The sequence below is a fragment of the Lepidochelys olivacea genome (assembly GCF_965140295.1).
Source record: "Lepidochelys olivacea isolate rLepOli2 genome assembly, chromosome: 23".
NCBI classification, from domain to species: Eukaryota; Metazoa; Chordata; order Testudines; family Cheloniidae; genus Lepidochelys; species Lepidochelys olivacea.
The window spans coordinates 95,242-108,724 of record NC_140433.1 but is presented as its reverse complement, the minus strand read 5'-3'; the positions used below and the strand labels follow the sequence as shown (position 1 = coordinate 108,724).

The following is a 13,483-nucleotide window of genomic DNA, read 5'->3' as shown; positions in this document are numbered from 1 at the left end:
TCGCCATGAGTTTTCAAAGATAATGGCCAATGGCTCTGTAATCACATCCACCAACTCCTTTAGCACTCTCGGATGCAACGCATCCGGCCCCATGGACTTGTGCACGTCCAGCTTTTCTAAATAGTCCCGAACCATTTCTTTCTCCACAGAGGGCTGGTCACCTCCTCCCCATGCTGTGCTGCCCAGTGCAGTAGTCTAGGAGCTGACCTTGTTCGTGAAGACAGAGACAAAAAAAGCATTGAGTACATTAGCTTTTTCCACATCCTCTGTCATGAGGTTGCCTCCCTCATTCAATAAGGGGCCGACACTTTCCTTGACTTTCTTCTTGTTGCTAACATACCTGAAGAAACCCTTCTTGTTACTCTTAACATCTCTTGCTAGCTGCAACTCCAGGTGTGATTTGGCCTTCCTGATTTCACTCCTGCAAGCCCAAGCAATATCTTTATACTCATCCCTGGTCATTTGTCCAATCTTCCACTTCTTGTAAGCTTCTTTTTTGTGTTTAAGATCAGCAAGGATTTCACTGTGAAGCCAAGCTGGTCGCCTGCCATATTTACTATTCTTTCTACACATCGGGATGGTTTGTCCCTGTAACCTCAGTAAGGATTCTTTAAAATACAGCCAGCTCTCCTGGACTCCTTTCCCCCTCATGTTATTCTCCTGGGGATCCTGCCCATCAGTTCGCTGAGGGAGTCAAAGTCTGCTTTTCTGAAGTCCAGGGTCCGTATTCTGCTGCTCTCCTTTCTTCCCTGTGTCAGGATCCTGAACTCGACCATCTCGTAGTCACTGCCTCCCAGGTTCCCATCCACTTTTGCTTCCCCTACTAATTCTTCCCGGTTTGTGAGCAGCAGGTCAAGAAGAAGGTCATGCACATTTCCTACAGAGTACACTGAGTTTTCTTTGGAGAACTGCCATTCAGGTTTTGATCAGAGCCATCCCTGTTTAGCTTATGAGACAGTGAGCTCATAACTCAATGGGGATGTGTTAAGATGGTGTGTGCTGATATTTTAAGAAGACACTAGAAGCCAGTGATGCATGTTCCTTTCAGCAGAACATACAACATGTAGCCAAAAGAATTAGACACTTCACTCCTTATGTCAGTAATGGCAGCTAATTGTCTGTACAGTGCAAAACCTGGCTCTTGAGCTTTTAAGATCAGTGCCATGACTTACAACACATAAGGCTAGATTTGTGTCCTATCCTTTTCTCGAACTGTGGGGGAGTGTCTCATTCAGCATCAGACTTCCTGGATTTTCCCTGACGTTTCACAGTATGAAATAATACCATAAGCAGAATCAAAATTTTAATGCCTGTTGGCATCTCTGAGTTCTGCTGCACCCTCCATCCATGCAGAAGTTCACTACAACCTGTCCTGTTGATATTCCTGCCTTTTGCTAACCCATGTTTCTCAAACGTGATTAGTTGGCTGTCTACATTTATATCTATCTGTTAGCATGGTAGAATGCCCGCCAGTCCCCAGCTGTTAAGTCTATATCACCATCGTACTGGTGCCACCCAAATATGGATATCCCATATAATGGTGTAGTTGAATATTCTTTTCCAAATAGCTACATAACATTACTAAGTCACATGACCCCATGGTATGGTTACTGGATTTTTATACTTCATATGACTCTAAGAATGAGAAAATCTGTAGAGGTAATTTCAGAAAGGAAAACCATATGGGAAAATTGCTAAGTGCAGTCTTTTAGGCCTAATTATCGCATTGTGCTCTCGCAACTAATATGTTTGTTTGAGAAGAAAACAAGTGTGCATAATGTTGAAGTAAATCCAGTTGCTGGTACCAAATACATTTTGACCTGGAGCTATTTCCCCTGAGGGGACCCAAATAAATGGCTTTGAACAAGCATGACAGTACAAAAGGTTTTGTGGTTTCTCTTTATGGTTTTGTCGCGTAAACCCCAAGGAATGTTGGTAGGTGTGACAGAGGAGGGTACAGTCTAGACTAATGAGCAGCTGTGCTATCCTTGCCCTGCAACATTGGGTGCCTTACAATGCCTTGCTGAAGGCGTTTCCACCTTGGCCACTCACAAACAGCCTTCGAGTATGCAAGCTATACCCTGAATGTCTGTGTGTATCTGCAACCTGCCAGCCAACTTGGGTTACGCTCTAGCTTTCACCAGTCTGGATTATACTGCAGGGGACCCAAACAGACTCCCAATCTTAGATTCCCCCCCCCCCGAAATGTATGTCCTGTACTGCCCAGCCCTCTCCTGGACAATACAAGTTTATATAATGTCTGTTATTTCTAGAAGAGAAATAATATGTACACAACTTGCCACCCCAAATGGAGTTTCCCAAGCACTTCAGTTTAAACACACCTCATTAGGTAAAACAATAAAACAAGTTTAACTGCAAAGAGAGAGCTGTTAAGTGAGTACAAGTAATGAGGAATAAAAATCAGAAATGGTTACCAGAAAAATAAAGATAAAATGTAATGGGTGCCTAACTTAACAAACTATATTAAATTCCAAGCAGAGTTTTCTCACCACATGCTTTCAGCAGTCTTACTGACCAAACTTCTTAGGTCAGGGCCCCTTCTTCCAGATTCCAACAAATGCTTGTTTTGTTGTCATGAATGCGATGGGTAGGATGAGAGAGAGAGGGGTGCCTTGGGGTGTTTGTACTTTTTATATTTTCAGTCCTCCTGTTGAAAAACATGTCCAGCTGGGTACCAAGAAGGAAAAAGTCTATGGGGAAGGATGTTCCCTGCTGCTTTTTCCTCAGCCGTTTGAGCTTCCTTTGTTCCCTTCTTGATGACTCTGTTTATTACTTAAATGCAAATTAAGCAGAGGACACATTCCTTTGTTTGAGACAGACCTGTTTGCCAACCTCAGTTTGGAACATGTGTTAATAACACAATACAGTGGAACCTTACAACGTCACACACAGTGTTGCCACTTACATTTTATCAGGACAGTCATGATTAGCAAATTATGAGTTTTCAAACGATACCTCACAAGGCATACTATGTACAGAGAGTATTAATTAGTGTGCAGGGTGTGGACACAGCTACATTCTGTCACAGTAGATACAGTACTGTTACTTCAAATTGCAATGTTAAAAAATTTCTATAAATCAGTTTTTGCCAAGGGGGGTGCTATTAATTGATACCGATAACGGTGCAGAATACAGAGATATTATGCATAAGCCCAAAGCTGTAAAAACACTTCAGTGTATTTTTCTTCTTAGCATATGTGCAACGTTCCTCAGATGGCACATGATCGGGATTCATCACCGAATTTGGTTTCTTCATTATTATACCATCTTGCTGGCAAGTTCAGTGCCTGCTTGTACAGGAAATGAGAGTTCCTGGATAGTTGGGATCTGGTTTCTCAAGGGCACATCTGATTTTATTTAATTCTTTCACATAAGAGGATAGGAATTACTAGACTGGATCAGCAGACAAGAGCTCCGCTCTTCTTTCTGACAGATGCTTCAGAGACAGAGTGCAGAAAGATGTAAGAAATCACATAATGGACCATTATTGGAATAACTTGTTGTTGTAGGATTTTCTAAAGTCAGGTGACTTTGACTTCAGTAGGGCACAATTTGGTCCTATGACTTTGGCAGGAAAAGATGAAAAAACTTCAGAAACAAAGTTCTCAAGTTTCAAGTAATTTTTTCCAGCATGGGAGATAGACAGAGTAAAATACAGACGGTGAATAGTACTGAAGTAGAAGTGTTTGTAAAGATAATGTTTATCATGAGCTTCCTTTGCTCTGTAAACCAAGGTAATGCTGTTGGTTCACGGAATAGCCAGTGTATGGAATAAATGTACCAGTAGCAGCTAATAGCAGAAATGTACTTACTCTATGGACAAAAAATATCGTAGGATATGGCTAGTGATTCCCAAAAGGAATTCTCCTACTAAGCCGTCTCAACCTCTTCACTCTCTTCAGTTGCCAATATTCCTAAAGAAAGAAGGCTAATATGTGATCGGCAGAGTTAGGACTGACTTTCATTCCTGTGATTCATGTCACCGTTTGGCACTAGTATTTACTCAAGTATTGAATAAAAAGAGAGTAATTACCTTAGCAACACTATCTTCTCATGACACTCATAGGATTTGTGCAAAGCCTAAATGGTTACTGCTCAGCCCTAATTAATGTCTGGGTGAGATTCAAAATTTTTTCATGAGATTAGACAGAGAAAATGCAGTGGTATAGTGTGTCGTTGCAGTTTGTTTTGAGGAGTTAAGATACAGCAGCATCAGTCAAAAATGATGGTGTAATGCAAAGCTGTGAATGTGCTGTGTGCATGATGCACTCCAATAAATGACACTTAAAAGGATCCATGAGGAAAAAACTGCCCCCTGACAGAGTCAGAAGTTCAGGTAAAATTACCAAATTTTCCTTTTTTAATCCAGTTCCTCCAATCACCTCCCCCCCACCATAAATAAATGTTGAGTCCAGTTTCCACTAGTAGTGTGAATGTTTTAATGTTACTTTGCATTATTGTTATCTCTGTTAATAGCCACCATTCATTATATATATATATATAGAGAGAGAGAGATAAAATAGTTACCTAAAGATATATTAATATCTTTGACATTAGGGTAGGATGAAATGAAGCTAGGTGGGAAAGGGAAAATTAGCCTGAATATCAGCAATCCTTCCCTAAAACTTGATTAAGTTACCTTGTGAAATAGTCTTGCAAGGGCAATAATAGAAGCCCCCATTGATAGGAATATTAAATGCCAGACCGGGTAAAGGTGTGGTGGATAAATAATACAAAAGGTAGTTCATGAATAAAAGGGGTGAGTTCAGTCCACAGTTATGTGAGGTTGTTACTCATTTTTTTTTTAACACCCAGTAGTAATTTGAATACTCTTGAACATATTAGCTAATCGTCATTTTTGCATGCATGCATATTCACTCGAATATCTAAAATGGAAATGTGTTATTTATAATTCATAATTTATTATCCTCCCATTTAAAGCTTCTGTTCTCAAATCAGACAGCAGAATCACTTAGGTAACCAGTTACACACCACAAAACAAACAAACAAACAAAAAGCAAATAGGTGAAATTATTTTGGTGAACTATTCAGTGCATTCTAGATAGCATGAAAAGTGTGAAATTCATTCTGCAGACAGGGCCGGATTTCCAGTTAGTCACAGTAGGCACATTCCTAAAGGGCGCCTAAAAGTTTTATTTTTTATGGAAAACACGAAGGTCCGCTGTAGGCGGGGAGGTGGGAGGGTGCTGAAGATGATGTGCCTAGGGGTCCATAAGGTATAAATCCGGTCAATAATTTGACCAGCTCTGAATGAAATACAATGAACAATCCCATACTGTTAGAGTAAATGATTTCTAGTACTTTTTTCCTTTTACATTTCTGTGATTCTGAAGAAGTTTTTTTTGCTGATGCTGTTTCTCCTTGTTTCTCCTCCAACTTCTCTAAGTGGCTCTTGAAAAGAATGCATCTGTATCTTCATGCCCCTTATAGTCATTGCTATTCATATTTGGTTTGTACTGACAAAAGAAAAATCCCATTTTACAGTAGCCCTACAGGATACATTATTTTCTGGCTCTCATTTTCAAGCTTGATGTTTTAGACTTGATGTAGTGCTCTCTTGTCCAGGAGCATACAGAGGTGTATTTGAACTGCCAGCACATGAATGACTAGACTTTGACTTTCATCCTAATGTCTAGGATTTTGTATTATGGAATTTTAGTGGAAAAGCACCTCTTGATTAGTTTGCTTGAGATGGAAGATCATAGAGCAACTTGGGGCTTTACCAGCAAGATAAAAATTTCTCCCAAAATTTTTATGTCACAAAATATTTTAGAAACATTTAAAATTATTTCCTATTGAAAATCATAAATATCCAATACAGCTGCTCTTGAAAAATCTAATTATCACTGTTGGGCAATGAAAGAAGAAAATGTCAGGTAAGCCTTCTTGAACAGTAAAGGAAGAATAGTGCAAAAGATGCTATAGAAATTAAAGCTGGAAAAGACATAGGAGAGTTTGTTCTTCCATCACATCCAGTTTTACTTCCTGCAGTCCTCAGCAAGAACTTTCCCTAGTCCAGTTTTATACCACTCAAATAAACAATCCCATTGGGATACTCTTTCCAGACTTGTCAATCTTACTAGTGGAACATTTTCCTTACTGTTCAGTCTAAATGTTATTTTCTTAATTTTATCCCATTGTTCACATTTGACCCCTTTTGCCCTCCAGACAGTTAATCTCCTTCATTAAGATAGTCTTATCCTTGTAAGTGGTTTTATATCTTACTGCTCCCCCATTAATTCCATCATAACATTGGTTGTGTTTAGAAATATTAGAATCAGGATCCTGTTCCTTCTCTCCCATAATATTTCTGTCATTGTATTGGATGACCAGAAGGGAGAAGATTTATCCTATGACTTACTAGCCTTCACTGCTAGAGTTTGAAGTTTATAAATAGCTCTTTTTACCCCACTCCCCATACTAATTAAAAACATGCAGTTGCTTTAAGAACAGGTAAGTCAAAAAGATTACAACATTACACCTTGTTGATTCTAATGAGGAGTGTTGATTGAAGAAGCTCATTGTACTTTTATCTTCAAGGATTTGGAGACAATAGTGTCTTGTAATTACATATCCTGACCATTAGGTGTGGAAGTGAATTTACAAGTTACAGCACAGAGTGCTAAGAACCAAATTCTAAATATTTAATTCTTTGTTAACTATAGCAGAAAAATAAAGGAGAAAGAAAACAGAAATTGGGAAAGATTAATGAATCTCCTTCTCAGTGCTTCCTTTATAGCTTTGTGACTACTCAGGTCCTCAGATGGTGGTGTGCATTTTGACAGATTTCTGTTAAGCTTGCATAGCATTATACAAAGTCGTTGCCATCTGTACGTTATTCCATATGCTACGACACGATGTGCGCATTTAATTGTAAGCACTGACCACAATCGCAGTTTTGCTTTTGCTCTTATTACAATGGATTGTTGGCATATTTGTGTAAATCGTGGAATTCCTCAGAAACAGGCGCTCCCATCACACTAGTAACTACAGTGTGATGCCAGTAAGCAATATCTCACTGAACATTTACATTACTCTATACTTCAATGGCTCTGTTTGAATCAATGCCTTACTGTTTTTAATATTTAGTGAGAGTTGCATGTTGATTTTTTTAAATTGTGTATATGTACTTGTGTGGCAGGGTGGAAGGTGTAAACTACTACAAAGTTTACTCTAAAGAAGGGGGGTGCGATCAAATAAGTTTGTGAACCACTGCTTTAGAGTACTGCATATTGACAATTACTGCCCAACAATATGGAATAAAGAGGTTGTAATTTCTGTCTTAACCTCCCAGCTGAGAAGTCTCCTGGTATAGGGGAGTCCCCACATGGCACAAGACTAGTGTATGCCATTTCTCTCCCAGCATCCAGGATAGGAAGTGTAGGCAGAACTGTGTTCCAGGGAGCCTTAGCTGGTGGAAAGTCCATTCACACACCGTTATAAACTGCTGCAAATTATAGCAGCGTCAAGTCACTCTAAGTTGGTTGACGGCTGAGCCAGCCCGATGTCTGGTGGGGCATAAGGGTGGCCTTTATGAACTTCTCCAGTCCCTTGGATCAAACTCGTATCTTACCATGGAAACAATCTCAAATTCAGATATATAGCTGGTTCCATTGCATTCATTAATGGAGGTTACAGCTGGAAATGAGGGAAGTTGTGTTTTATTCTGTTTCCCTTAATTTGATTGGATTGGATAATCTGTCCAAGGAAAAATTATGACCATTAGAAAATAACAGCAGTTTGTCTGCCGTGCATTTTGGACCAGAGTACAATAAACGTTAATATATATACGTATAGAGTCAATAATCCTTCATGATACCTGGCAGTGAAAGGAGACACCAGGCTCCAAAGAGGATTGTAAACATTACTGTCAAGCAAGGTCACAAAACAGAAGAATTTGTGCCATCCATGTAGTTTGTGAGCTCCAGTGGAAGGGCCGCACTAACATACTTCAGGATTTCATTTGTTTTTGCAGAACTGTCTTGGCAAATGCTCCATGGTCAGGAGCTGGGTAGCATACTGCAATCATTTGTGACTATGGTAAACCTTGGTGAAAACTGCCAGGCATTGTCCAAACAGGAGAAAATGGGTATCGTCCATGCGATACTGAAGTGTATGTGTATAAAGTAACACAACTCCAAAACTGGGCAGTAATCAAATAACCACAACCTGCCATTATCCATGGGCACCAAAAATACTGGCATATTCCATGATAAGCCACACCGTTAGGTCATACCTTTCCCAAGACTCATCCATATTCTACATACAGGAAGCTGCTGCTGAAAAACAATGTCATTTTATCTCTAGCCTCCAGGAGAATCTGGTATCAGGAGTTAGGCTTTGTGATTATGAAATGTGCCTAACAGTTAATTTGCAGCTTTTGAGTCAGCTGTGGCAATTTTCCATATTTTATTATTATGCTCATTAATTAGTGGCATCTGTAAATAAGATAGAATACAGTTTTAGTTTGGACACTATCACTATATGTAACCATCTGTCTGCCTGTCTGTCTTAAGATATTTCTAAGGAGCCTGTCATTAAGATATCAAACTAATCACTGCTTAAATAATTGTGTTAGTACTGAAAGTGGTTCTAGATGAATGTAGCAGCTATTGTGTGCTTAGCACTAATTAATGCAGAGCATCAGCGATTAGAAAGGGGAGTGTTGGCTAGGACACCTGTTTGTTACTACTTCTCTTCCAAAAGTACCCTAGGATCTATAATCTGTACAGCACCTCCTAGGGACAAGCCAGAAGCATTTGAATTGAACAACTCATCTAAAGAACAGATAAGGGCTTTGTGGGGCTGAGCTGTAGATATTAATGAGATGAGTGACAGGCCACATACCAAACTGAACCCCAGCCTTTTGAAGGATCTCTTCTGATACATAGACTCCTACCAAGTCCAAAGCTTGATCTGGCCCGATGTGCCCATATCCCACCATGTCTTTCGTGGGGATCTCAGTAGGACTGGAATTTTTGACTTGCCTCCAACTGTCTGCAGATATCCTGATTTTGAGTGATCACATGGTAAATGCATTCTGTCTCTAAGGTGCCAGAAGTACTCCTTTTCTAGAAGCCCCTAAGTGATTTCAAAACTGCAGCTGGTCCAGCAGATGTAGTCTGATCCCACTGTACATTCAAGAGGTTGTTGGCCTAGGTACATATCGGGGTAGAATGGACCTTGGTTTGTGTCCCAGGCAAAGAGGTGAAAGGGGAGAGAACTCAGCCAGTTGTACTGAGCGGGAGGAGAAGGGTCTGATGTGCGTAGAAGGCATCAGGTGGTGAAATGGATTTGTAGAAGACTGAAAGTTTGCCTTTGGAGGGATGATGCAGGAAAAGAGGTAGATTAGCATTCCTACATTTTGAGGTTTGCTCCAGGCAGATTTCACCCCTCATTGCTGGGTGGATAGTATTCTGAAGGCTTGCAATGAGTTAATGAAATGGCTTCCCCTGTTTTTGGGTTGTCAGCATGGTTTAAATACAGGTCCAGCAGCACTTTCAGTGAAAGAGGAACTCTTCTTTAGTAGCAGTAGAAGGCTGCTTCCTCTAGTGGACCAGACAACAGAGGGGAACATGGCACCCATGCTGCCAGTGTGCTACATTTACCGTAACCTTGCTTGCATCCCCTTCAATAAGACAAAGTATGTCACTCTGCTGTACCTTCTTTGAAATGGATGCTGCATTAAATCCACACCTACCGGATGGGCGCAGAGTAGACATCATTGCCGATCCCAGGGCTTTTCCTGCTTTAATTAACTATTTAAATTGTTTCAGAAGTGGGGGCAAACTGTCTTGTGGGAAGAAACTTGATGCTGGAAGGCTGAGGTATCTCCTGGCATTGTGGGTCCAGGAGCTTTTTGTAGCGTGTGCAACACTGAAACTGATTTTTATTTGTTTAGGGTTTTTCTACTAGGAAACCGAGACACAGTGAAGCATCAACCAGTGGAATCCGAGAGCTGACAGCAGGCCTGAGCCAAGGTGAGGTAAGGAGATGACAGAGGTAGATCAAACCTACAACTAAAAACCAGCGGTATTTCAATGCAGCCTGTCGATGTGTTTGCCTCAATCACTGTTGGGTATGCTCTACAGAGAGGAATTCTGAATTCTATTAACAATGGCTCAATGTCCCACTGTACATCTTGTTATTAGATATCGCTCTGCCTTTTATATTCATCTTTTTCTAGTGATGCCAATAAAAATTGAAGGTGATTTAAACAGCCTCAATTTAATTCTCAATATTCAAAGATCGCTTTAAAAAAATGAAACCCGTAAGAATTGTTAGAATAAGATGGGGAATAGCCTCCATATTCTAAACATCTAGGCTTATTGTTTTTAATTTAATCCACCATAATGTTTACATTTCTTGCTAGCCACACATGTTCATGTAGGACCTTCTGTGCTGCTGTGAAGGGTACACAAGATAGGTGAGACCTTATTCTCCGAGTGTTGTGTATGTCACTGGTGATGCTGATAAACAAGAAATGAAACAAGCTATATTGACATGCAATCCATGATTCTAACTATGGTGTTGCCATACTAAGAAGACTTCATAACTGGTGAATAATCTCCTGAGCCCTCTTAATTCTACAAAACAGCAGAAAGCACAACTACCGGTTCATCTAGGAAGTTGTCTCTTGATTAGGAAAATGGGTTGTGGAGGAGGGCAGCAAAGCTGATCTTCTCGATCATCAACTTTCATCCAATAAGAAAAGGAGTACTTGTGGCACCTTAGAGATTAACAAAGTTATTTGAGCATAAGCTTTCGTGAGTTACAGCTCACTTCAACTTATGCTCAGATAAATTTGTTAGTCTCTAAGGTGCCACAAGTACTCCTTTTCTTTTTGCAAATACAGACTAACACGGCTGCTACTCTGAAACCTTTCATCTGAGAAAGCATTTTCCTGTGAGTTTAATTCAAGAAAGTGAAGGAAGCATTTTAAAGGTACATTCTTGCATCAGGTTTGATGTGATAAGACTATTATGTCTGGCAGTTTTTCCATATTGTGATCATTTATAAAGAAACATAAAGGGTAGGTTTGTACAGATTTACTTGGAAGCATGCTAGACAGGTAACACTTCATCTAATTTCCCCCATGCCCCAACCCTATGACATAGTCAACTTTTCCTGTCTGTCAGAGTCTCTCTTAATGTAGCGTCTTTTCACCATTTTCTCATTAATTTTCTCCTTGTACAATTGTGACTTGGCTGCTAGCTGGAAAATTAACTTTCCTGGGTGTTGCTAACACACACTGGCTGGGTTTCCTAACTTAGTTTCTGACTGATCATGTAGATACTTGTATCTTCCGAAACATTATCTCTCTCTTAATTTTCTGATATTTTTTTCTGGCTTTGCTAATTCCCCTTTTGTAATCACCAGCAGTGCTGGAATTGAATGCTCTTATGACAGATCCAATCATTGTGGGAGCATGTCAAATCAAATAAAAGTGCATCTACAAGAACCAATTTAGGAGTAGCAGCTTTAGAGAGTAAATCAATTTGTATCATTTCCTTATTTTTCACATATTACATGCAAATGTCTACATTACGGAAACAGCATGGTTGAGATTTTAAAAGCATGTAAGTGAGACAATCCAGAGAACTGGTTCCTGCAGCAATCATAATTCAGCCATTTTGTGCTTATGTAATATTTTTCTCACTGCATATGGTATTAACTTTAATGGCCCCTCCCTCTCTGGCAGCATGAAATCCATAGTTTCCTGGCTTTTGTATACAAAAAATTATATGCTGTTTTTTAAAAAGTGAGCCTTAAGTGGGGAAAGATGCAATTGCGTATTATATGTCTGTATGTGCATAGTTAGAAACACTCAGTGTTGAATGAGACTTCTTATTATAAATGCCATTTCTATTTCAAATGTTGCAGTATCTGGCATTGTGTGCTCCAGAGGTCTCAGCACACTACAGAGTGCACAAAATTGGAAGTCAGAGGCATTAAGGCACTGCAGAAAGACTGATAAATCTGCTAGTCTCTTTCTGTGCCATCTTAAAAATAGGACAGGTCTTCCACCCTCATGACAAGTCCACACATGGGAATATCACTGGTTAGATACTACTGTGGTGGGAGCGATAGGAAAATACTGAGAGAGAGCATGTCAGACCTAGAATTATGCTGTTTTTAAAATGGGTAATTAATATACATATACCTATGCAGCAGTTTCTTCACTGATTGTTGGAACCTGAACCAAGCCCATTCACTTTCACAGTAATCAACAAAATACATGATTAGGATAATTTTTTAAAAATTACAGCAGTTTATTCTTTTTTGCTTTCCTATAATTAAGAATTTTTCAGGAGTGAATAACATAGGTTCTTAGCATTTGGGGTATATTTAAATGTCAGATTTCAAGAGGACACAGAAGGAAATCCAGAGGTGAAAAATGCTATCTGAATAATTGATTTGTTTTTGCAAAACTTTGAAAGCTATGGCAGGAGTTACAGTTAGCTCAGACTTTCAATCACAAGTCTGACTTGCCCTATTTCCATGTGTTTAAATCAAAGGTGAAACAGACGCAGAAATGGCAGAATACAGAATATGCAGATATTCTCTATCATAATGTGTTACTTTTATGGTTATGAAAAACAGAGTAATGTTTAGCTATTATAATATAGAGTAGGATTTGCCATTCAAAACAATAGCATTCTGAAGATACAGTTCTTAAAAAGGGTAAAGTTGAGCTGGTAATGTGGCTCAGAGATTTAGATAGCAGCGAGTTTTAAGATCTTAATGAAAGAGTTGCTTTGAGATGTCAGTTTTGCTTGGCTGAGCCTGTGTTCATTGGTGGATCAGTTGCTTTATTGACAGAATTTGGTTTTCTTTGCTGAAGCTGACAGACATGTTGCTAACAGCAGATGTTGCTATGGGCACCATCAAACAAAAGTCGATATCTGGCAGTCAGGAGTGAGTATCAAAGGAGGAATATGAGAAAAAGTTAGACAAATTAAAAAAACAAATTGAGAAGGACTCTGACTCACTTGTAGGCTGTGGACTTTATAACACAAGAAAAATACATAATAATAAGACTTTGTACTTAACATAGCATCTTTTTGCCAAAGATCTCAAAGTCTATTACTGGACTTGGTCCGTATAATTAGCACTAATTTACAGATGAGGAAGCAGAGTCACAGAGAAGTCAAGTGATTTGTCCAAGGTGTTAGAAAGCTTGTCTTTCTCACCAACAGAAGTTGGTCCAATACAAGATATTTCCTCACCCATTTCCTTGTCTCTCCAGTATCCTGGAGCCAACATGGATACAACAACACTGTATTATCCAAGATACGACTGTCTGTCGTATCCGATGATGATGTCACCACATCACTTGTATTCCCATGTGGCTGTATAGTCCGATCTGTGAGGAGCAAGTTCATGAACAGATGTCGCACACAAGCGTGCAGGCTCTGACTGGAATCCCAGTGCTCACCTA

At 39.6% G+C, this 13,483-nt stretch overlaps 1 protein-coding gene across 8 annotated transcripts in view; it reads left to right on the top strand.

The window, feature by feature from the left end:
- The window catches only part of LOC311511910 (leucine-rich repeat and fibronectin type III domain-containing protein 1-like protein), a 258,493-nt gene that overhangs the window by 162,103 nt on the left and 82,907 nt on the right, over nt 1-13,483 (top strand). For 4 of the 8 annotated variants that reach the window (XM_084612841.1, XM_084612845.1, XM_084612843.1 and 1 more), the window contains one exon: nt 9,944-10,027. The exons of 1 other annotated variant lie outside the window; for it this stretch is intronic. The gene's annotated coding sequence lies outside the window, so the exon portion shown is untranslated. The remainder of the gene's footprint in view (nt 1-9,943; nt 10,028-13,483) is intronic. 3 more of the 8 variants (XM_084612842.1, XM_084612846.1, XM_084612847.1) reach the window with 1 other exon arrangement.